At 42.3% G+C, this 25,759-nt stretch overlaps 1 long non-coding RNA gene across 1 annotated transcript; it reads right to left on the bottom strand.

The window, feature by feature from the left end:
• Positions 1 to 796: 796 nt before the first annotated feature.
• Positions 797 to 24,822, bottom strand: LOC120247600. The gene is made up of 4 exons (XR_005532365.1): positions 24,787 to 24,822; positions 14,987 to 15,156; positions 13,710 to 13,844; positions 797 to 1,162 (listed from the first exon to the last, which is right to left on the bottom strand). It is a non-coding gene; the product is annotated as an uncharacterized LOC120247600 (long non-coding RNA).
• Between the last annotated feature and the right edge of the window lie 937 nt (positions 24,823 to 25,759).

Below are 25,759 nucleotides of genomic sequence, written 5' to 3'. Positions count from 1 at the left end.
ATATATCAGTATTTGACTTCGAAGTAAAGCTCCCTTTCCAAGCCAGTTTCATATTTTATTTACAGCTTGGTGGCGTTTTTGACTTGGCTGCCTATTTCTCTCACTTTCCATTCCAAGCCTTTTGCTCCACTTAATATAACCAGGAACATTTAAATAATAAGACTCCCTCTCAGTTTGCTAAAGGCATTCACTCATTGCTGCCGTGTTTTATTCATTCAGCCATTATGTTAGTCAATTTCTTGATTTAAGAAACCTAGGATAAAATGCAGCTGTAAGGAAACCATGATATAAATCTGTTTTTATGACTTGTTTGGTTCACAGGGAAAAAACTAAAAGCAAATCTTCCCGAGGTCTGACACAAGTTGTAAACTGTGGGGAAAGTTAGCTAGTTAAAAAATATGATTTACTTAATAGGAGCAATGGAACATTTCAGATCTCTACCAGAGCTGGAAGTTTGCTAGCATCAGGAATAAAGCCAAGATGAGTTCTATTTAGGCCCAGTGAGAAAATTCCGCTATGAAAATAAACCTGGAATTGATAACCCTGAAGACTAATGAGAGGACACAGCCATAAATTAAACACGTTGAGTGCAATGGAACCTTCGAAATTCTCTAGTCCTACCCTTCCACTTTACCTAACAAGAAACTGAGGCCTAGGGCATGCAAAGGGTCGCCTGCCATCCCAACCCTAGTTTGTGGAAAAGCTAAAAACTGGGTCGGCTCATTCCTATTCCAGCACTTTTACTGTCCTGCAAGGCCACGGATCGGTTTTGTTCCCTCGCCAGTACCCACTCACCTTTTCTGCTGCCGACAGTTACTTGCTGTTCCTTGGGAGAAGTCACCTCATTTTCACTTGGGTGATTTGTCTGGAATTCTCTCGGGCCTACTCTAGGTGTGAGCACGATTGACTAAGTCCATCGGTGAATCCGTGTTCCCAAATGGATGTTTCAGCAACGGCCATGTGACCTAAATCAGACCAGGGAGAGGCAGCGGACCCCAGCACTTGCATAGGCTACTGGAAGAGATTTTCTGTCCCACTCGATTGGGTGTTGCGAGGTTATGGAGTCTGCAGCTTTTACAGATCTTGTGCTCCCTGCATGGAAGAGGCTGGAGCTCCAGGCACTGGGTGGGGAAATGTGTCATGTGATACCTGAGGGTGAATCCTGCAACACAAAAAAACTGAGCAGAGAGAGCAAACCATGGTTATGTAAACATATCATTTATCTTCTAAACGAGGGCAATTTTGAGAATGAAACCGGTCAAGGCAAACGCGAAACCAGGTAGGATGCGTAAATAGGACTATTCTGGACAAACAGGAACATATGGTCCTCCTGCTGTCCAATGGCACCATCTGAACTGCGGGGTTGAGCCCGGCCCCTGGATTCAGCTAGCTGAACTAAGCTGGCACTCTCTTTGGCCTTTTTAGTTTAGGTGACAGTGAACTCACTTCACTGTTGTACCCATTTGGAGTTCGGAGTTTTGTAACTTGGACATAATAGCTTTAACTGACACAAACGGGCTGTTCCTAATTGTTTTGCTTTTTGAAATCTTGTCCTACATCATATTTGAAGTTTGCAATCAAAGGTAAGAATTACATGCTTCAATTTTAATAAATTTTAAAACTTCGTATTTAACATTTTACTTCAAATAATAAAAACTAACACTTGTAGAAACTTTACGGTTTACAGAGGACTTCCAAGTTAACTGTCTTATTTGCACTAACCCCTCTGTGAAATAAGTATCACCCAAGGTCCACATGGCTCATGTGGTGTATATGCAATGGTGACTTTGGGCAGGGGAAAACACCCACCACACTGAGTTTTATTGCTTGCCAATTTCCTTTTCTCTTCTTTTTTAATGTTTGTTTGTTTTTGAGAGAGCGCACACAAGCAGGAGAGGGGCAGAGAGAGAGGGTGACAGAGAATCTGAAGCAGGCTCTGTGCTGACAGTGATGTGGGGTTCAATCTCCAACTGCCAGATCAGCCCAAGTCAGACGCTTAACCGACTGGGCCATCTAGGTATCCCTACTGTTTGCCAGTTTTTATGGTGTGAATATTCCAAGAATGGCCAGTTTCAAGGCATCAACCTGACATCACTGAATGTGGAGTTGGGAACAGAGGCATTGGCTCTGGAGAGCCGACTCCGTTACTCCACTGCATGGAACATGACTCGAAGATTTCCAACTCCATTTCTTTTTTTTTTTTTTAAGTTTTTAAATGTTTATCATTTATTTTTGAGAGACAGAGATAGACAGAGCATGAGCAGGGGAGGGGCAGAGAGAGAGAGAGATACAGAATCAGAAGCAAGCTCCAGGCTCTGAGCTGTCAGCACAGAGTCCATGGCAAGCTCGAACTCTGGAACTGCAAGATCATGACCTGAGCCAGGCACTAAGTTGGACGCTTAACCGACTGAGCCACCCAGGCACCCCACCATTTCTTAAATGTATCCCATTTTTCTCTTCCAGGTGTTTGGTGTGAGGTGGTCGGTTCTGAATTGTGGCCTCGTAACAATGGCAGATGTGCCTCAGAGCCAGTGGTGTTACAAGCCTTCAAAAGAGATTCCCCAGAGCAGAACTGCAATGGCAAACCCACTCCAGACCTTGTATTTCCGGAGCCTGTCTGCCCGGATGCCCGCCCTCAGCATGAACCTTCTCTGGGACTTCAGTATTTGCTGTGCTCCCCACTTGGATGTGGCTACTTGCCTGACCTCTCCCCTTCCTCCCTCCGCCACTCTGCTTCTGCTTATCCTGCCGCTGGTTAGGTGAATTGTCCAGGCCTTTTGCTCCCCCAGGGCTGCTACACGTAATAAAGAGAGGTACTGCCTCCCTTTACCACAGAGTGAGCAGCCAAGGCCTTGGAAGGTCTTCTGTCTTAGAGTCCTGTGGGCTGGCTCGGTGACAGCAACTCTCTGGGCTATTCTCTCTCTGGTCGCTGCTGTCAGACTTAAGCTTCAAGAGAGAAGGGGACACTTACAATGCCTGTTTCCCAATTATGATCTCATTTGAAGGCATTGACCGGATTGTGTGCTAAATGCTTTGCCTCAGCAGAGAGAGCTTGGAGAAGGGTTGAGTCATGTGAAAACCCTAGTGGCAGCAACCTAATTTCGAGTCCTGGGGCTTAGGGGAAATTAGCCAGGCTTTGTAGGGCTTGCCTTACAAGCTTAAACCCACTGGCTGTGAGCAAATGCCGCAATAACCTTAATTGTCAAAAAGCGTTGGACTGCACAGTAAAAATTAATTTGCATGTTTGTCATGCAAAATACATAAAAATTGAGAAGAAGAAAGTATTTAAAAAATTTTTTTAATGTTTTTTAAAATTTATTTCTGAGAGAGAGAGAGAGAATGCACGCAAGTGAGCAGAGGAGGGTCAGAGAGAGAGGGAGACATAGAATCCGGAGCAGCCTCCAGGCTCTGAGCTGGCAGTCAGCACAGAGCCCGACACGGGGCTCGAGCCCACGAACCGCGAGATCATGACCTGAGCCGAAGTCAGACACTCAACCGACTGAGCCACCCAGGCACCCTGAGAAGAAAGTCTCCTAGTAACATTTCAACTCAAATATTTTGAGACCAGTTTTCGGTTGCGACTGATACATCCTGTGAGTCAGGGAGGAAGAGAACAGTGATGATACCATGGGAGTGACAGTGGTTGGTTGTCACTACTCCTGTGGTGGGTGCTCCCCTGTCCGCTCTCAGAAGAGTGATTTTAAAAATCATTTAGGTTTCAATTTGGAGTGAGTTTTCATACTTCTGCTTGAATACGGGGCCCGTCAGAGCATCTGAGCATTCCCTTAGGACAACTTAAGGAACCAAGTTTGTGGAGAACTGGAAAGCCGCCCTCTCTCTCTAGACTGCCCTCCTGCAATGGTAACTCCTGGGGGAATAAAGGGCCCTTTTCCAGAATGATTCAAATCTGGAAAGCGAGGCATGCCCCCTCTAGTTTTTCCTATAGAGGAGATTATAGAGACTGTGCTTCCTACCGCTCTACCTCATGCAAAGAAAATGCAGCTGCAGTAAATCGACCACAACTTTTTTCTTTTTTGTATCAGAACAAAAATGCTCACGCAAGAAGTGTGGACCATAAAGTCATAGTAAAGGCCATAGTTCAGTTTCATTTCTGAGTTTGTGACCTGGTTGAGGATCTGACCTGCCAAATAGCAGGCAACAATCCATTGCAGTTTATAATAATGATTTATGTTAGTACGGATGGCTAAGGCTGTGAGAGATGAGGAGAACTGGAAAAATCAGAGTAAAATTTGGAAAGAAGGGAAGACTTTGGCAGGGCCTCGACAGCTAGACAGGAAAAGGAGGATGTCCCAGCTGAGCAGAATGAGAGCATTATGCACCAACATGGTGGCATGAAGGTCTTGGTGGTGGGTGAGGGGGGGGCAGTGGTGCATAAGTGGCTAGGGTTCTCCCATAGACAGCGGGCCAAAGGTTTACAAAACAAGCTTCTCAATGCGGAAGGTGTGAATAGTCCATAAGGTTAAGAACAAGAGGACCCTGCCATGAAAGAGAAAGTGGCAAATCCGACCACCATTCGCTGGGATTCAATCATAGTTAACACGCATTGGACTGTGAGGAAGTCTGCTTCTTGGAACATTCAGCGCATATTCAGACTGAAAAGTCCTTCTGATGTTTTCAGCTGATGAGCAAACTGGATTTTGCACAATGGACTTGATTTGCTATACAGTCACTATTGTCATTAAGATGACCCCCAAAAGAAACTAAACATTGACATATTCATGAATTATTTAAAATTTTGGACTCTATTTGGTAGGTATTCTGGGCCCAAAGAACATAGAAGTAATGGAAATGAGAAGCATTAGGGTTTGAAATGTCTGCTTGCTTCTGAAAGCCTAAGGTGACTGATAAATGAAGGACAAGGAGAACGTGGTGAGTTAAGAGGTATTTACTGTGGGGGCCCCTGGGTGGCTCAGTCAGTTAAGCGTCCGACTTTGGCTCAGGTCATGAACACACAGTTCATGGGTTCGGGCCTCGTGTTGGGCTCTTGTGCTGACTGCTAGCTCAGAACCTGGAGCCTGCTTCAGATTCTGTATCTCCCTCTTTCTTTGATCCTCCCCTGCTCATGCTTTCTCTCTCTCTCTCTCTCTCTCTCTCTCTCTCAGAAATAAATAAAATGTTAAAAAAAAGAGGTGTCGACTGTGGTAGAACCCCACAGGATCTACACTTCCATCAAGCTAATCACCAATGTTCCCTTGCAGGATGTGAAATGACCAGAAGTTCTCTATCTCTCTACAATACAGCATATCTGTTGCTTGTTGTCATGCTTCAAGTTCAAAAAGTTTCAGCTCATGGGTAGGAACAGGCAGATATGCGCCTCCGATAGCCCCCAGATAAACAGGGAACTGAGCCCTAAAGAAGGAAGCCCTGAGGGCAGATGCAATGCATGTCTTAGGCAGAAATCAAGTCAGCAAACCAGTATTTGATCTAAAGCAACTCGGAAAAAGAGGAGAAAACCTCAGTATATGCAAATATCAGACAATGGGGCTTCACAGCAGATGAGTTCCACTCTTTGTAAGAAAAGTAAGTAAGCCGTTGGAGGAAGTTAGCGAATCTCCTTTCGTAAATATCAAGGAATTTTTAATATGGTATTTATTTAGAGACAAAGAAATGGGAATAATTAGCCCTTTTTGTTGGTTTCCTTTAAACTTCTGCCCCCAAATATCTTTGTGAGACAGTAATTTTTAATATTACTGGGGAAATGGAAAAGCCCAAAGTGATCAAGTAAAAACTTTACAAGTGAGTAATAACAGGAAGAAAAGAAAATGCTTTGACACATACTGAGACTCTTGACTGCAAACAACAAAGGTTCTATTGGTTTCCTTGGAGAAACTGGAGGTTTATCAGGAGAACGCATGTGGACCGGAAGCAGATGCTGAAGCTTCTAGGAAGAATGGCAGTTCCGGGTCCCACTCTTGTCCCATATCTATCTTTCTGTAGGCCCACCCGACTCACCCCCCTTCTCTCCCCTGACCACGTTCTTGGCTTCCTTATAGTCTCTGCTCCCTCAGCCAGTGTACATATGGCATTATGGCTCTTGGGCCCCTCTCTAATTGGGGCCCTTCCCTTTGATCTCTCTCCTAACTAATGAACACATTCTTGCTGTCCATTCAATCCTCAGGAGACTGAATGTGACTGGTCCTGTTCACCTCTTGGTTCCAGGTTACATTAGAGGCTATTTCCAGCCAATTCATTGGTTACCTTCAGGTCAAGTGTCTGCCTCTGGTCCAATTCCTAGGAGCAAATGAGTGGTGGGAAATAAGGGTGTGTTCAGGGCATTTCTCACTAGAAACATCTGGAGTGTAAGCAGGCTCTATTACTGTCTCTGTTACAACATAATGATAATCAGCTTTTCTTCAGAACTAGCAAATGTGCTCTTAAACTTGAGCTTGAGGACATTTTTATTATTTTATTCATTCATTTATCCATTCTGACTCATTTTCTGTCATAAAAGATTTGAAGTGATTTACAAATCGATATATAATAAGGATCAAACAGTTGAGAAATATAAGCAAGTTCTTATTTTCCTAAGAAAAATAATAAGGCAGGAGCAAAATTATTACCACATAGCATATATAACTCAACATTGGAAAATAACCAAAGGTGGACCTTAAATTTGTCTCTAAATCTGAAATCTGCCAAACTTAATAACAATTGACTAGATACAAGGCAAAAGTCCTGGCAGAAAATGTGATTTATGTTCTAGTAGGTTAGTAGCCAAGCCTGTCCTGTGGAAGCCAACCCTCCTAAAGAGACATACACTCTCTTGCTCTCTCATTCTCTTTTTGATAATTTAAAGGCCACCATGATGGGAAAAGAGACTCTAGAGTATATCTCATCTCAAGGCTTCTTCTCGTCCTGATTTCTTAAGGATAGTTGAGCTTTCGTTGACCAAGCAAGAAAACAAATCATTAAGAAGGGAAGATTTTATGTAGCTAAAACCAACCTCCAAGAAAATTTTAGTACATTGAAGCCTTGTCACCCCACCCCCTACAAACTTAGAGACATAGTTTGAAAGTTCAAAAGGCACATCATAAATTTCTCATTTCTTTTTTATTGTTCATTGTAAGGCAAGAAGTACATAGGAAGGCTGACTCAGTGATTTTTCCACTCTCCAGTTTTTTTGCCGGTAGCATTTCTGACCTTCTCAGATTTTCTGAGGCTCTTAATTTACTATTTTTTTTTTCTTTCTTTTGATTACAGAGCAGCAAAAAGTACTAGAAAGCTTGGTCCTGGTGCATGAGCATGGATGAGCTCTACTCTAGAGCACCAGACCTGCCATGTTGGATGAGATGCACTGCAGAAACTGAGGGAAAGTGAAAGGGATGTAGACTGGATTCCCCTGCATACTGGACCCGGGAATCATTCCATTTAAAAGATCAGCTATTCATCCAGCCCTTAACTTCAGCTCAAGTATTGGTCTCATGGTTTGTGGGATGGAGCCCAGTGTCAGGCTCTGTGCTGACAGCTCGGAGCCTGCTTGAGATTCTCTCTCTGCCTCTCCCTGACTCATGCACTTGCCCACACACACACTCTCTCTCTTTCTGTTGAATAAATAAACATTAAACATAAAATGAAAGGACAGCTATTGTTTCATATTCATTGAGCAGCCACCATGTTCTTAGCACCATATGAAATACATACGTGACTTGGCATTCGACAAGAGGAGAGTAGTTTTTATAGGAACCGGTTATTGATTTTATGATTGTATGGAAAGGGGTAGAAGGGATTTTTGGTGCTATAACTTTTGCTAACTGAGAAAAATGTCATTAAGATGGTGATCCTGAAAAACCATTTACAATATTCAATTAACAATAATTAAGGCACTCAGTGAGAAGTTCCTTACTGACTTGCTAAACAGCAAAAATTGGTACTTGGCATTCCCAGTGGATGAGAGAAAAGATAATAAGTACCCAAAATGTAAAGACAGTCAAAATGAAATGAATTATGACCAAATTATATTACTCAAATAGAAACACAAGTTGAATCAGGAATATTTAAGTTTTTGACAAGAAATATTAAAAAGAGATACAATAACATTTTAGCTATTAATTGATCATCTAATCTAGTTTCGGTCTGCAAAGGGAACTGCTTTATATTTAAATGTTCAAGTTTTATACATGTTGATAAGGGACCACAGTCTATTGTAAGAACCTCATATTTTTAGGAGCTAGCAAAGGCTAATTTTCTGTTAATATAGCTAATAATGAACCATAATTGATTCTATTACCAATAGTCTTGAAAAGACAGTTAGCTAATCATTTAGTCCATCTTTTCATAATCACATACTCACAAATACTAACACTAATTTGATTTACTTTATTCAACGTTAGTGATTTTCAACTATTCTCCACCGACTAATTTTCTACGGCATTAAAACAAAGATTCTTTTTTCCCTACCTTTTTACAGTTTTTTCTCAACTGCTTTGTAATTATCCTTCACTTCCCTATCAATTTCCCTTCCTCCATCTCCTCCATATATGTGAAATTGTACCATCAACTTCAGACTTAAGATGATCCTCCAAAATCCAATCTAGAGTAAATCAGCAGTTGCCTGTATATCCTTATACTGCAGTAAATCTAAAGCAGGGAATACTTTCTAGATTTCATCTAATCCAACCTCCCCATTAATACACGGGTATGTACATATCCATATTTCATCTAAGTAAGTCTAAAACCTAATCCAGTTTGATTTCTGGCAAGGCAAAAAAATCAATTAATACATTTATCATTAATCATGCAAGCATCTGTAGAAGTTCTCCTTCAAATCCTCTGGTATACTCTTCTGTATGTCCAAACCTTTGTCAGCTCAATTAAATCTTTGGTTTTTATTTTACATATATATTTAAAATTTTTAATTTGAGAGAAAGAGAGCAAGCAAGTAGGGGAAAGGGAGCAAAAGAGAATCTTAAGCAGGCTCCACACTCAGCATAGAACCCAGTGCAGAGTTCAATCTCATGACCCTGGGATCATGATCCAAGCTGAAATCAAGAGTCGGAAGGTCAACTGACTGAGCCACCCAGCCTCCCCACAATCTTCAGTTTTTAAAACTTTTAAGTATGTTTGAAAATAAAAAGAATAAAAATATAAATAAATAATAAAACATTATACGTTTGAACAAAACCCTCATATTTATTATCACAGAGCTAAGCTCAATTAATTTTTTCATATGAAAACAACTCTGAACTGATGGGTGTGGGAGGGAGGGGGGAGATGGGCATGGAGGAGGGCACTTGTGGGGATGAGTACTGGATGTTATATGGAAACCAACTTGACAATAAACTATTTGTAAAAAAAAAAGAAAGAAAACAACTCTGAGAAAGGCATAAATCATGGCTACCTTGCAGAGGTAAACCTATACGTGTTATCTGTGTGTGTGTGTGTGTGTGTGTGTATGTGTGTGTGTGTAAATATGCATGTATATGCATATCAGTGCATATGTATAAATGTGTTTTTCAAAAACTTGATCATACTTTTCTATTGCCTGTAGTTTTTCTCTTAATATGTTGTAACCATCTTTCTCTTCCAATTAATAGATATCAATTTTACCAATTTAATGGCTGCATGATGGAATGGATGTAGTTTTCCTTATTTGATTAATCTTCTGTTCAACATTTAGGCTTTTTTGGTTTGCTTGTCCACAAATCTTTAAATATTTATCTGGTATTTACTCATTCAATTGGGATGAATTTCTGCAGTCATACAGTTAAACCTTCAAATATACATTGAATATGTATTGACAGTAATTGACAATTTGCCCTCCAGAAAGCTGGTTTTATTTTGCATTGGCGTGGGCAGTGTATGAAAGCGTCAAATAACTCATATCCAGGACAATTCGGGTTTTTCTTTATATGGTAAATAAAAAGAGGTATCTGGTTCCATTTGTATTCATTACCGTTCAGGTTGAAAATGCTTTCATATGTTAAATAGTCATTTCACATTTTGTAAATTCCCAGATTATGTTCTTTGTCCACTCTTCTTTAGTAAGGATATTGACCATTTGTTATTGACATCTAAAGTCTTGCAAATGCTTTTAACATTCTGTATTTGGCTTTTAAACTTGTTCACTGTATTTTTTCCTGTGTTTAAAAAATAAATATTAAAATCAGTTTTTAATAAATTTCAAAAAATAAATCCATTTGGGGGACTGATAGAGATATCAATTTTTTGTCAGTTTTTAAATCTGGTTTTTAAATTTTCAGTATGGACTCTGGATATGGAAGCTCTTTTTGCCGTTTTGTCATTCACAGAGTGCCTCCAGGTGAAAAGCACTAAACTAGCCATTGTGGGGCTACTAGAATGTTTACATCTGATCCCTGGCTTCAGATCTATGCAAAACAAAAAGGGGAAGGGGCGCCTGAGTAGTTCAGTTGGTTAAATGTCCAACTTCGGCTCAGGTCATGATTAGCACCGATTTTAGCCCAACTCCCATTTAGCGCATCCCCCTTCACCTCCCCTCCAGCAACCATTAGTTTGTTCTCTATATTTAAGAGTCTCTCATGGTTTAGCAACTCTGTTTTAAAATGGCACTTAAGGGGCCCCTGTGTGGCTCAGTCGGTTAAGCGTGTGGCTCAGGTCATGATCTCACAGTTATGAGTTCGAGCCCCACGTTGGGCTCTGTGCTGACAGCTAGCTCAGAGCCTGGAGCTTGTTTCAGATTCTGTGTCTCCCTCTCTCTCTGACCCTCCCCTGCTCTCTCTCTCTCTCTCTCAGAAATAAATAAAACATTTTAAAAAATTTTTAAATAAAAATAAAATGCCACATAAAGGGCGCCTGGGTGGCTCAGTCAGTTAAGAGCTTAGAACCTGGAGCCTGCTTTGGATTCTGTGTCTCCCTCTCTCTCTGACCCTCCCCCACTCACACTCTGGGTCTCTCTCTCTTTCTCTTTCAAAAATAAATAAACATTAAAATTTTTTTAAAAAATAGCACTTAAGAGGGGCACCTGGGTGGCTCAGTTGGTTAAGCATCCAACTTAGGCTCAAATCATGATCTCACGGCTCCTGAGTTCTGGCCTCTGTGCCGACAGCTCAGAGTCTGGACCCTGCTTCAGATTCTGTGTCTCCCTCAGTCTGCCCCTCCCCAGCTTGTACTCTGTCTCTCGCTGTGTCTCAAAAATAAATAAACATTAAAAAAATCAAAAACAAACAAACAAAACAAGCAAAACAACTACTCATTGGTGAATATAAGTAAACATAGGAGGGTAGGAGAGCAGTAGCTTTGGACTTCAGAGTTTGAAAAACTGGTTGTTGAGTGGAACTTGTGGGAAGATGTGTGGTTGTTGGTGAGCCAGTTGGTTTGCTTCGGTGGCATGACAGGTTTAACGTGGGGATTAGATGAATGTGCCACCTTCAATTACAACCTGTGTCTCCTTTAGGGCATATATCCCTTCTGATGCAGTAATGAATTCTCCTTTGGAGCAGAGTACCGACTTAGTCCTCCTAATCCTGGCCATCAGGATATTTTCTTCACTCAAATAAAAGCAATGACCTGATCTAACGTACTTTACTAGGGAGAACGCCTGCCGACCTCTAAGATTTCCATCAAAATCATAGCTTGCCAAGGTGTAAGCTGACCGCATCCTTTATAGGCGTGTGGATCAGCCAGCTGGCAAGTCCTGGCCACCACTCTTGCCAGGCAATCAGCCAACAACCCAGCACTCCGGGCAAGATTCATTCCCACTGCAACATTTATTCTATTTTCTTTCTTTTTTTTTTTTTTAAAGGTGTTAGCTGCATTCTGCTAATTGGGACCTTTTGCAAAGTCTTTCAGGCACTTTGAAGTGTCATTCTCCCATCAATTTCTGGTGAAATTTTATAGTCTTGTCACATGCGTCTTCAGCAAGAAATCTGTAAAAAGAGTGAAGGTGATTTTTTTCCTTTACCTAACTCAATGTAGCAGAAATGAGGCAGGGGAACTGTCAGTCATTTCTAAGGATGACAATTTTCACTGCTTGACAATCGTGAATGTAGAATTCCAGCTATTTGATGATGTGCCTGTGTACACCCCATCCCCCAGATCCAGTGATAAGTGTTGAACAGCAGGTTTGGGGCCTTTTGCTTAGGCATGATAATTTAGGGAAATAGTTAGCTCATCAGAATTGGCTCGATGCCCTGTTTTCATATTATCCAGACAGAAGTCACTGAACCACAACTTTGCTGCTTAGAAACAGGCACTAAAAGGGAGGGAGTGGGGAACTATGAATAGTTAGCCAGTCACCAATCATGAAGTGTACTTTATACACAAGGATAAACTGATACATGTTAAGTTATGCCTGAAGGTATGTCTGGAAGAGCACTCCAGAAGATCTGCCAGCTGAACTCTGGTTTTTCCCTGCCAGGTGACCTTAAGTGAGACCCAGGACTCTCCAAGCCAGAGGTTCTTTGCACTTGAAAGAGAGAGTGCTGATAGATGGCCTGCAAGTTCTAAAGGACTATGTTCTGAGGACTTGATTGAAGAGCCACCTCCATCATTTCTCTATCCAGGTACACTCTACTTTGAAAATGTCATTCTTGTGGCGCCTGGGTGGTTCAGTCAGTTAAGTGTCCAACTTTGGCTCAAGTCATGATCTCATGTCTCATGGGTTCAAGCCCCGCATTGGGCTCTTTTCTGACAGCTCAGAGCATGCAGCCTGCTTCGGATTCTGTGTCTCCCTCTCTCTCTACCCTCGGCCCCCTGCTCTCTCTCTCTCAAAAATAAATAAAACATTAAAAACTAAATAAAATATCTTCTTTAAAACTATACACCTACAATTCATTAAGCAATGACTGTTTTTTAGTCCACCCCTGTGGTTCAGCGGAGTACACCTTCTGTGTCGCCTGAAGCAGTTTGACATGCTAACAATGGGTGAAAAAAGGCTGGGTGCAAATACCCATGGATGAGATAAATCAGAGAGGCCCAGCATACTGTGAGGTTTGGACACTAGATGCAACCCTCTGCAGATCCTTTGTCCGCAGACTGACTTCAGGAGAGCTGGGTGGATATTGCGGCCTGGTTTCCTGGAGCAGCTGGCATTTGATGAGAACCTTGCGTGAATGTGAGTTTTCCGAGAGATGGGACTGGGGAAATTCTAGGCAGAGAGAGCAGAATAAATACAGATGCAGACACAAGAAAGTTCAGACAATATTGAAAGAATTCCTGAACTCAGACACCCAGGGCCCACAAATCCAATGTGCTTGCAATCCAAGTGAGGGCGTGAATTTATCTTTTCCACAGATACTTACCAAATACCCCCTCTGTGGGACATACCACACGTGGCGCTATAGGACATCTGAAGATGACTCAGGACTAGGATTTTAAATAATAAAAAGAAATACATGCATATTTTGCATAAAATATGGAAGACAGAAGAGGACAAAGAGCTAAATTAGAAATCACCTCCCTTATTTAAGTTTGTAGACTTTGAAAGTAATGTCTCATCTAGCACACAGAAGCAAGATATAAATTTGGATGAATACAGAAGCAATCACTGATTAGCTCAAAGCAACATTTAAATTGATCTTTCCAGTGAAAAGGCATTAGAAAAAGCAATCTAAAGAACACCTGTTTAGATGCACTAGAATCAACAATTAGGTTCTTTAGGGAATGAGGAGTTTTCAGCCGCCTTTACTCCAATGAGAGGCAATAGAGCTTAGCATTTTTATTACTGTAATCAAGAACATATAAGGGGGCCAGAGGAAAATATTCACACCTACCTCTTAATCTTGAAGAGGAGGCAAGTCCCTTAAGCCACTCACTTAATTAGGCACAGGCCGGGGCTGGGGGGAGGGGATCCTCTGTAGGATTCTCTGTGTGACTTTTCTTCCTCTTTAAGAAATCTGAGCTCTAGACTTGAGAGGGAAAGAAAAAAAATCTGTTTCAGTGTCAGGACCCAAGGAGACCCAGGCAGTGAATGTGACTGGCGCAGAGGTGGAAGAGACAAGCTCGGTGCCTTTGGATGGCCTCTGGTCTAGGGTGGCTGGTGCCATTCCCAACGGGTCACTTGGAAGTGGGCACTGCCCACTCCATGGAGTGCCGTTCATGGAGACCGTGCTGGGCATGTCAGGTGGAAAAGCATGCTTCACTCCTTGCTGCATTCTTCAGAATGCACTCTTCAGACACCTTCCTAATAATAATAATGATGATGACAACAATGACAATAAACACTAATATCTATTCAGTGCTTACTATGTGCCAGATGCCATGCATTTTTTATGCAAAATCCCATTGATTCCTTGCAAAAACTCCATGGGCAGGGCATGTAAATACCCCCATTTTGTAGATACCAGGGTGATGCTATGACAAATGTATTATCCCACCTGGGGCACTTTTGAGAGCAAAAGAAGGTACCGTTACTACTGACCCTGGGACAACAGGTATAAGCCAGGACTGCCTCAGGTGAACCACAGCACGTGTCACCCTATAGATACGGCTGCTCAGGTGCAGAGTCAAGGCCAAGGATATTTTACAGTGTTAGCCTCAGAAAGTTTCCACTGAACAGCTTTCGTCCTTGTACCAGGCCTTTCTGACCATCAGGGCTTTAATCTGTAAAATGCAGGTAATGACACAACTTCCTACGGTTATGTCAGGATTTAACCAGGATAAAGTCCCTGAACTATGGACAGGAACTCAAAGTCAAGCCACTAAAAACTTCAGCTCCCTTCTCTAGCCCCCCTGTAGAACCCAGGCCTCTCTGTAGCCTCAGGCAAACCCTTTTCACTTCTCCACCCCTCATCCGGTTCTTGCAAGTAAGAATGAGGTTGGATTGAGGGTAAAACATAACTTTCAACTTTGACATTCCTTTTTCTCTGATTCTTCTGGAGTTCATCTCTATTCACCCACATGCAGCAAAAGGAATGCCTATCTCTCCTGCTTTTAGTTCAGAGAAAGGAGTCCTTTTGTTTATCCTGACCTTCATTCTCTGGTGCTTTCCCTAGATGGTGGCATTGGGGAACCTGGAAGCCCTCTCTTTCTCCCCTCTCCTTTCCGTTACCTTTTGCTGGTGCTGGAGCTCCTTATGTGGATCACTTTTTGGTATTGGATGGAAATACCAGGGAGCAAGCTGACAGAGGCTCAAGAATCCCATTTGGATGTAGCTGGGGGGAATTTATTCCCCTGCAACCTCATGTGTAGGACTTGTCCTTCCTTGGAGCCACAAAATGTCTGCATGAGAAAAAAATATGCCACAAATTGCATTCAAAGGTCACATTATAATGCCAATGTGAGGACCTTTTTTCCTAAGAATAAACACTTGAATTTAATTGAGAATGAAAAACACATTAAAGAATCAAAGGCAGCATGAGGAGGAAAGAGCTCACAGGCTTGTGGTGGGGAGGTTTCCTTAAGCCCACCACATACCCTCACAGCAGGGTGGCCTCCAGAACAGTCAGGGACGTTTGGGCATACGTATGGATGTATGGGCTCCCCTCCACATCTCAAAGATATTAATTGAGCACCCACTGTGTTACATTCAGGAACTACACTAGTCTCTGAGGGTTGGAATAAATGGAAAACAGACATGGTTTCTGCCTTCATAGAGCTTCCACGGTAGGAATGAGAGAAACGCAAATCTAATTACCACATGAAAATGTGTCAGAGGAGGATCCTGAGAAGCACCATGGAGGAAAAAGACATGGTGCCGTAGTGAGGGCTGACCTAGTTAGGGAGGCTGGGCAAGGTTTCCCTGAGGAAGTGATGAGGCTCTTGTGGAGACGGGAAGGATGAGTAGGCATTCCGGACAGAGGAAGCAGCTTGTGTAAAAGCCCTGAGGTGAGAGGAAGCTCCGAGGGTTTGAAGAACTGAAAGAAGGTCAGAGAGTCTGAAGTTCTGAGATCAGAGGGATGGGGTACAAGATGGGGCTGGAGATGGAGACAGGGCCCAACCCAAGCCCAGCCCTGTAGCCTCTTTAAGCATTTAGGATTTCCCTAAAAGCTATAGGGAAATTTTCCAAGTGTTTTTAGCAGTAAGCTGAAGGATCAGAGTTTATTTGAACATGATTTGTTCCAGGAAAATAGGTTCAAATGAGTCAAGAAAGGAAGCATGAGAATAAGGAAATAAGGAATAATGGTAGCTAATGTTTATGTAACATGTTTTACTACGGACCACGTATTGTTCTATGGCCTTTTTACACAGCTCATTTAGTCCTCACACAGCCCTGTGGGCCAGATGCTACTGTCCCCAACTTCTCACAGAAGAAGAGATGGAGACACAGAAAAACTGAGCAAGCACTGGTTGTCTGGAAAGTGCTGGAACCAGACTGTGACCCAGCGATCCATCTCTAGATCGCACTGCTCAGACAGCACAGATGCTCCTTCCTGCCTGCCCTCAGGCCAGGCAGGAGCTGCGTTGGTGGTAGTGGTGGTGGAGGTGTGGGAGGTGGGGGTGGGGCTTGTACCAGGTTCGTGGCTGTGGACAGACAGATCCTAGAGCTCTTAACTAGTAGGAGCTGAAAAGACTCAGGCTGGTGGTTGGGTGAGGAGAATCTCAGGTTTTTCCGAGTGAGTCTGAAGGTGGGAAGGGTTGCAGCAGAAGAGGCTATAGTGTCTGGAAGGGGCCTGTTTTGAGGTGGGGACCTTGGATGGATTGTGGGGACCTCCTTACACTTGTGGACCTAAGGAAAAGAAAACTGCTTTGAACACTCAGTGTGAACACTCATGTTTTCTTGCTTTGTTGTCCTCTTACTGGGAATTCCATGAGGTTCACTAAGAACTCACTACTTTAGTTCTCTTCCTTTCACAGTTAGGCCGATGTCATTTCTTTTCCTGTTTCATTTATTCAACTTGGTGTTTAAATTCTTTTTGTTTCTAAAAGGTTTGCTCTCACTCTGACTGCATTCCTAGAAATTCTGTCCGAATTTTGCTTCCATTCACATGCTCATTGATTCCATCTCCCCTTCTCAGAATTAATCTGAGCAAACAGCCATGCTTTCTAGCTTCCAAACACTTTGTTTTCTGCCAACGACTGACACTTGTAATTCTGACGCTGGTCAGCGTTGAGCCTTGGAATGTGTATGCTATTTGATGTCAACAGTGCACTTCAGGTGCCTATGTGTTAAAATTTAAGTAATACAAACTGTATTTGTGTACAGCAGCCACGAAAATAAATTCCTAAATACACAGTTCCCACTGTCTTGCCTCAAGATTATTGTTGGAAAACTTGCTAAAAACCAATCTTCTCACAGGTTTTTTTTAGTTCAAACTACTGGACTACAAAAACCAATCTGGCAGAGCTGTTCTCTGACACACATACATGCATTTACACACACAGGGTTTTAAAAAAGAAGATGAGGGGATGTACTATCAAAAAACTTTTCTGTAAATTTTAATATCTATCACCAGAGGGACAGCACTAACAGATTAGTCAGAATTATAATTCTAACTCTATAGGGTATCTCTGGCTAAGCTACTTCCTCCTTAATGATTCTACAAAAGCAGCAAGACTCCATTTATCCTTCTTCATTAAAATGCATTGTGAGGGGTGCCTGGGTGGCTCAGTTGGTTAAGCATCAGACTCTTAATTTTGGCTCAGGTCATGATCTCGTGGTTTGTTTGTTCGAGCCCTGCTTCAGGCCCTGCGCTGATAGTGTGGAGCCTGTTTGGCATTCTCTATATCCTTCTGTCTCTGCCCCTGACCCTCTCTGTATCTCTCAACATAAATAAATAAACACAACAAATATTTTACAAAATGCATTGTGAAATGGGGGGTGGTCAAGCATTCATCAGTTCTGCAGTGGTTGTCTGACACATAGCAGTGGGAGGGGTACAGTGATGTTTTAGGAGGGCATAAACTCTGTCTTAAATTTGAATCTTAATTGGAGGAATCAGAACTAAAGAAGCAATCACATTCAGAGTTTCTGGAGGAAGAGAGCTTCAAACCAACAATGAAGGATGAGTAGAAGTTATCCCAGAGAAGAAAAGAAGAAAAATGAAGAGGCAGAGGGAATGCCATATTTGAAGTCTCAGAAGTGAGCAAGAATGTTAGGCATTAAAAAACTGTAGGAAGTTCAATAGGTCTGAATCTTAGAATGCAAGAGGGTTATTGGTGAATGAGACCAGGTTGCAAAGGGTCTTGTAACCATGTTAAGGAATTTGGAATTTATCCTACGGGTAGGAGGAAGCCCTTGAAAGGGCTATAGCAGGGAGTGTAGAGAATTGAATGAGGAAAAGCCTCCTCAGAGAACATCCCAGAGAAAATGGTGGCCTGAACTGCCATAGTGGTTGAGGAGGAAGATTCAAAGGGTAACTGGAAGGTTGGCCATAGGAGGGGAGGGGAGGGGCAAGGTTACAGAACAACTCCCAAGTCCCTGGCTTGGCCAACTAGATGGATGACAGAGCCATCCCCTGAGAGAGAGAGAGAGAAAGAGAGAGAGAGAGAGCACTGGGAGACAGACAGGTTTGGGCATGCTGAGGCTGAGCTGCCCTGAGACCCCTGACCAGTACAAGCAAGTCAGTTACTTAATTAGCTAGTTAGTTATTGAGGGATCTAGACAAAAGATATAGACATGGTAACTGAAGGAGCTGAAGGAGCAGATGAGAATGCTCAAGAAGGGTGCAGTGATTTTAGCAACACGGAAGTCACTTGAGATTTTGGAGGGGCAAGTTCAAGGAGAGTGGTAGAGCCAGAAGGCAGGTTGCAGAGTGAGCACAGGGAGAGAAGCAGGTGATAGGCAGTTTAGGCAACTCTTTCCAGAGGCTTAACCAAAAAGAGGAAAAGAGGGTCTGGGGCAGCTGCTAAGTGGTGGTTTAAGATCTGTCTGGTGAAATTTAAATATCAATGATAAAAACTCAGGGGGGAAGGAGGGGCTGAGTGCTGGGCAAAGAAAGGCAGGGTCCTAGGGGAAAGCTTAGATTGGCATCCAGAGACTGGGGAGGGTACAGAACGTGGAAAGATAGGGTGAGCGAGGAAAGAGCATACACTTGGCTGTGGGGACAGGCTGAAGGTGTTCCCACTGAGGGTTCTATTTCTCTGTTAGGCAAGGCAAGAAAAGCTGTTAAGAATGAATTCATTCTTTCCTTAACAGTTAAAAATAAAAACCCAGAATGAAACAAGATTTTATTTTTCATCTATCAGATTGGCCAAAATAAAAATATTCACTAATAAATTACATTAGCAGTGACTGGGGGGAGTATAACACAGTGTAAATTCATACAGCCTCTTTAGAGGGCAAGTCTAAAGTAAGAAACGTTTTCTGAACCACACTTTTTCATTTAACCCGTATCTTGATGATGGTTCCACATTCACACAAATAAACCCACCCCACTGTGAAGCACACCTTATTTAACCTGCTCCTTGTGCACACTTTTTAAAAAATTTTTTTAATGTTTTATTTATTTCTGAGAGAGAGAGAGAAAGACAGCATGAGCAGGGGAGGGTCAGTGAGAGGGGGAGACACAGAATCTGAAACAGGCTCCAGGCTCTGAGCTGGCAGTCAGCGCAGAGCCTGATGCAGGGCTCTAACCCATGAACTGTGAGATCATGACCTGAGCCGAAGTTGGATGCTCAACCGAATGAGCCACCCAGGAGCCCCAATGACACACATACAAGTGTCTTCCAAGGAAAATGGGTAGCTGTGAACTTGTATTCTCTTCACGTCATGATGATTGGTATTACGGGTCAAGTTGACTGGCCATAGGGGCTTAGACTAAGCATTATTTCTAAGTAAGTCTGTGAGGGTGTTTCCAGATGAGATTAGCATTTGACTTGCTAAACTCGGGAAGGTAGCTCATCCTTCCTAGCATGGGTGATCATCATCTAATCTGGTGGAGGCCGGAATAGAACAACAGGCAGAGGAAGGAGGAATTCGTCCCTGTTTTCCTTGCCTCATTTCATCTTCTCCTGTCCCAGGACTAAGTTATACCACCAGTTCTCAGTCCTTCATATTTGGGTTTAATTACATCACTGGATTTCCTGGGTCTCCAGCTTACAGACAGCGTATGTTGAAACTTCTCAGTCTCCATAATCATGTAACCAATCCCTCATAATAAATCTATTTATCTGTCTATCTATTGTTCTGTTTCTCTGGAGAACCCTGACAAATATAATGTCCTTGCCCATTTTTCTACTACGTGTTGGTCTTTTCCCTGTTGTTTTTTTTTTCCTTTTAAGACTTTTTAAAGTTTATTTCCTTATTTTGAGAGAGACAGGGGCAGAGAGAGAAAGAGAGAGAGAGAGAGAGAGAGAGAGAGAATCCCAAGCTGGCTTTGCACTGTCAGTGCAGAGCCTGATGCGGGGCCCGAAATCACGAACCGTGAGATCATGACCTGAGCCGGAGTCAGACTTTTAACCAACTGAGCCACCCAGTCACCCCTCTTCCTAATTGATTTTTAACAAGGGAGAAGGTTTGAAGTAGGCTCAATGGAAGAGAGAAAAGGGTTGAAGAGGGTTGGTGTTTAGGGCAGCATCCAGGCTCCTCCCCGACTGTATCCGGAGCTCAGTACAGAGCACTGCAGGCCTCCTCAAATTGAATAGATTTTCATTGAATTGTCTGTTTGTAGCCCTCGCCTGTGATTTCTTTCTCCAAAAAGTTTACAATTCCCTGAGGCCATTGCTGACCAACAGGCCTGCAGTCAGAGTAGGAAGGAAGGAAGGCTCTATTCTTTGAGTTCCCATTGTCGGCCTGTGAGTGGGTGGTGGGAGAAGCTGTCTAAATATATGAATCAGCTCCAGGAATGGACTTGAGGGCCTCCATGCTGGGTCTTGGTGTTTACTCTGGGCACCAGTTTCCCCTACTTGATCTCAAGGGTGTCACCTTCCAGACCCCTAGTGAACCGACTCATGTCCCTTCTGCTAGATGCTGTCTTTCTGGATGCAGCACTGGATGCTGCCCTCTCCCAGATGGGTGCCTTCACAAATACAGTGACAGCTGCTCTCCATGTCCACACACAGTGTTAGGCCCAAGGGCCAGAGAACAGGGTGCTGGGGATGCAGGGGGACCCTCAGCTTCCACAGCAGGTAGCCATCTCACTCTGGCCCTTTTGCATTTTCCAGAGTCTGACAGATGGAGTTCGGGGCTTGGAGGGTGGGAGAGGCCAATTATCCCCTGAACTCCTCTACAGGAGAGCCAACAGAATGCCCTTTTCCACGGCAGAACTCAAAGCTTTCTACTACACATGAAACCTCGAAGTGGTGTGAATTGTTTTATAAACTGCCATCACAACATACAAACCACACACAACATTCAAATCACACAATTAAAAATGGGCTAAGTAATAAAAGGGTGGAAACACATTTCAATCATTTTTTAGCACATGTGATGTGCCAGGTGCTATGCTAAAAGGCTTTACATACGTTGGCCCTTAAACAACCCTGTAAGATAGCGACCATTATTATCCCCATTTTACAGATGACCGAAGTGAGGTTTAGGGCAGTTAAGTAACTTTCCTTAAATCACAAAGCTAGTAAGTGGCAAAGCAGGCATTTGAACTTAGCACTAATATGGAAATCTGTAAACACAACGTTAGGCTATGCATTGTGCAGCCTATGATCCCCCCATCAATGTAGCTGTGGCCAGGGAGGCCCTGACTGACAGGCAAGAACTCAATGCTCTGCAGATTCCTCTTTTCCTAATAAAGAGCCTGGCCTAAGAGTTCTGCACCAGGAAAATTAGACCCATCACACATTCTCAAAAACAGCTCCACCTCAGTAAACAGACACTTTACCTGAGTCCACCTGAGACTCTCTTTTCTGGTGACCAGATGAAGGACTTGCCCTGGGTGGATGATTGCTTAGCCTACTGCAATAAATATGAAAAGGGGCTTTCATATCACGGCTCTGAATATTCAAATACATTAGAAAGTCTAGTATTTTTCAGCTAAAGGTTCATTATCATTGTTTGTAAGTTCCACTTCTTTAATTAAAAAAAATTTGGGGGGCACCTGGGTGGCTCAGTCAATTCAGTGTCTGATCCTTGATTTCAGCTCAGGTCATGATCCCAGCATGGGGCTCTGCACTGAACATGAATCCTGCGTGGGAGTCTCTCTCTCTCTCTCTCTCTCTCTCTCTGCTCCTCTCCCTTGAGAACTCTCTCTCTCTAAACAAACAAACAAACAAACAATTTCTTGTCCCCACGTCCTATCCAACTCTTTTGCTTGTGAGTGGAGGTTTAAGCTTGGAATCCAGGCGTCCATGGAGTTTTGACTTTTAGTTAACAGGTGCTGGGGTGCAGACCCATAACTAGAGTCCAGAAGGACAGATTATTTTCTTTTTCAACCGCCTTGATGGCTGAAGGTGTTAACCATGTCCCTATGTAACAGCTGGAAAGGAAATAGAATACAAAGAAAAGAAAAGGACACACCCCTTAACCCACTATTTAAAAGGACAAACATTCAAAACATGTAGACTGTGGAATTTTTTTTTAACCTCTTCCTTCATAAATGTTGTTAATGAAAGGTCTCACTAAAACGGGTTTTAAAGTTTTAACTTTGGGGCGCCTGGGTGGCTCAGTCGGTTAAGCGTCTGACTTTCACTTTGGTCATGATCTCACGGTTTGTGGGTTCGAGCCCCGCGTCGGGTTCTGTGCTGACTGCCAGCTCAGAGCCTGGAGCCTGTTTCAGGGTCTGTGACTCCCTCTCTCTCTGACCCTCCCCTGCTCATGCTGTCTCTCTCTCTCTCTCAGAAATAAATAAAACATTCAAAAAACAATAATAAAGTTTTAACTTTTATTGTTTAGGTTGATGCTGACCTTTATATATTTTTAAATGTTTATTTTTGAAAGAGCACATATAGTGGAGGAGCAGAGAGGGAGGGGAACATAGGATTAGAAGCATTGTCCGCTAACAGCAGTGAGCCTGATGTGGGGCTGCAACTCATGAAATGAGAGATCATGACCTGAGCTGAAGTTAGACGCTCAATTGACTGAGCCACCCACGTGCCTGTCCCCAACCTTTCTTCATAATACACACTATTATAAGGGACACTTATGAATAGTGAACCATGTGGAAATGAGAACATGCTCTTCTTAGCAAATTATTATAGTCTGTTAATTTCCCCCAAAGATTGTCAATATTTTTTGTTTTTTTAATTTTTTAAAATGTTTTATTTATTTTTGAGAGAGAGAGAGACAGAAAATGTGAGCAGGGGAGAATCAGAGAGAGAGGGAGACACAGAATCTGAAGCAGGCTCCAGGCTCTGAGCTAGCTGTCAGCACAGAGCCTAACCCGGGGCTCGAACCCATGAATCGTCAGATCATGACCTGAGCCGAAGTCAGACGCTTAACCGACTGAGCCACCCAGGCACCCCAAGATTGGCAATTTTGTAAAATTGTTCCAATATCTATTTCCCTTTGTTTCAAGAACCCAACATTCAGAAAATTCTTTCAAAATTTCTCAAGCTACACATAGTACATGGCTACTGAAATGCTAAAAACACCCAAAGAGTAGACTGTTGTTCAATGGTCTCTCTCCACTGCAAGTTCCCAAGTCATTATTGTAAATGTCTTCAGAGTGGGGAGAAATGAAGCTTTTTTTCCACAGGCAGTGGTGGTGACTCCAATAATAATTTTTAGTTACTAATAAAGAAAAGTGCAGACAACTGAAATGGCCCAAGATAAATGGTTGTTGAAACTAGCATTTCTTAAAATTGGTATAGTTGGAATCTCAAACGGTTAGAACTAGCTTACAAATGGTAAGTCACAGAGGAAGCTAAAATTGGCCTAACCTTCCAGGTTGGCATCAAGGAACACAGCTTGGCATCCCCTGGTTGGTGTCTCTTTGCGCACAACAGCAGTGACTGTCTGTGTGAGGTTTCTAAGTTTGAGGAATACAGTTTGTAAAGTTCTGTTTTGTTTTTTCTCTTACGGGGGCTAGGTGTATAGGGACAAACTAGGAAGGGGATGTTGCTAAGTTAGAAAACTTCACGGCATAATATCCAAATGGATGTGAACTAAATTTAATGGCAACTGCGCCCAAAGAAGGTCATTTCAAGAGGAAAATTACAATATATGCAACTCCAGGGCAACTCCCTTGAAGTTCTAAGAGCTATTCCTTTGGTTTTCTTTCCTCCCCTCTTTCCCCACCCCAACCTCATTCCTAGAGTATACTGTGATGTGATGTAAAAGAAAGCTATGTCTGGGTCACCCGGGTGCCCAGTCGGTTAAGTGTCAGACTTCGGCTCAGGTCATGATCTCACGGTTTGTGGGTTTGAGTCCCCCATCAGGCTCTGTGCTGACCGCTTAGAGCCTGGAGCCTGTTTCGGATTCTGTGCCTCCCTCTGTCTCTGCCTCTCCCCTGTTCGCTCTCTGTCTCTCATTCTCTCAGAATAAATAAACATTAAGTTTTTTTTAAAGAAAGCTATGTCTGAAGAACATGTCCTCAAGAAAGGGATCACATTGTCTATGATAGAGGACCAAAGGTGTCTTTGGAGACAGGACGAGGTATGAATCCTGGCTTTCTCAGTTACAAGGTCAAAGTATTTAACCTCTCTGAGTTTTAGAGTGCTCATCTGTGAAGTAAGAACAATAGAACCTATTGTGTAGATTGTTGAGGAGGACTGTGAAAAAGTACATAATGCAAGACTTTGGAATCACACTGCCCAGATTCTCATTTTTCCTGGACCATTTTCCAGCTTTATGACCTCGTATAAGTATCTAACTTATATGTGCCTTATAGAAACATTTCCTTCTTCGTAAGGATAATAATACCCACCTCATAAGGTCTTTTAAAGATGAAATGAGATGTTGGTAGACCTCTTCCAAGTAAGTATCTGGCACAGAGTAAATTCTTAATCAATTTTAACATGCGTAAAGTGCTTAGGATTTAGCCCAAAAGGTAAGTTCCATAAATGATTAATTATACTCACTAGTTCAGGGGTGGCTGGCTGGCTCAGTCAGAAGAGCATGTGACTCTTGATCTCAGGTCATGAATTTGAGCCCCATGTCAGGTGTAAAGATTTCTAAAAATAAATAAATAAATAAACTTAGAAAAACATTATACTTACTAGTTCAAAAGCTGTAACTGTTTATATACTTTGATAAATCTGCAGTTATTCAAGCTAAACACACAGGAACATCTATTTCTAATTTTTAAATGTTGTATTGAAGTATAACACACATACAGTAAAGTGCAGACATCTCAAGTTTGAATTTAATTATATATTAACCCATGTCTTTAAAAGCTAGAAGCTTTCTCTGTTGATTCCGTCAATCAGAAGAAAGATTACTTTATCTAATCAAAATGACAGTTTTATTCAGAAAGAAAACCAGAAATATAACACTGAATATATGCAATTCGTTTTTTTTCTTTTTTTACCAACAAACAGCATACATTTTATTCATATTATTAATTACCCACCATCCTCACTCATATTCTACAGATTCCGTGGATTCACTAGAGCACTGGCAGTTGGCAAGCAGAGGTGACACATTCATAAAAGTGCCTGTGAGTTTGACCTCTGTAGCACCTGATTTTGAATCTTAAGTTCTTTTTAATTGATTACTTCTTGCAGGAAGTTCAACAGCTTCTCTTGAAAAGCTTGACAGACAGATGTTTTGCAACTGAGTGAAGCATAAACACCAATACTTCCTGGCTTTTAAAATTCTTTATTTTGAAAGATTTGGCTGAATTCACTCATCACAAGCAATTGACAATTCCTCTTAGCAACTCCTATACCTAGCAGTTGACATGTTTATCTTGACAAATATTCTAAAGTTTGTTTTGATTTCTAAAATGTTCAAATGTGAGAAAGCGAGTGTCTTAAAACTGAGGAAACATTATTTTCAGACTTTGCAATTTACCTTTCACCAAAAGCAATACAGTTTGTCTATGTGTAAAAA

Source organism: Hyaena hyaena, unplaced genomic scaffold (genome assembly GCF_003009895.1).
Source record: "Hyaena hyaena isolate Hyena2069 unplaced genomic scaffold, ASM300989v1 scaffold_532, whole genome shotgun sequence".
NCBI classification, from domain to species: Eukaryota; Metazoa; Chordata; class Mammalia; order Carnivora; family Hyaenidae; genus Hyaena; species Hyaena hyaena.
The sequence above is the reverse complement of the archived record's forward strand: the minus strand, read 5'-3'. Positions and strand labels throughout refer to the sequence as shown.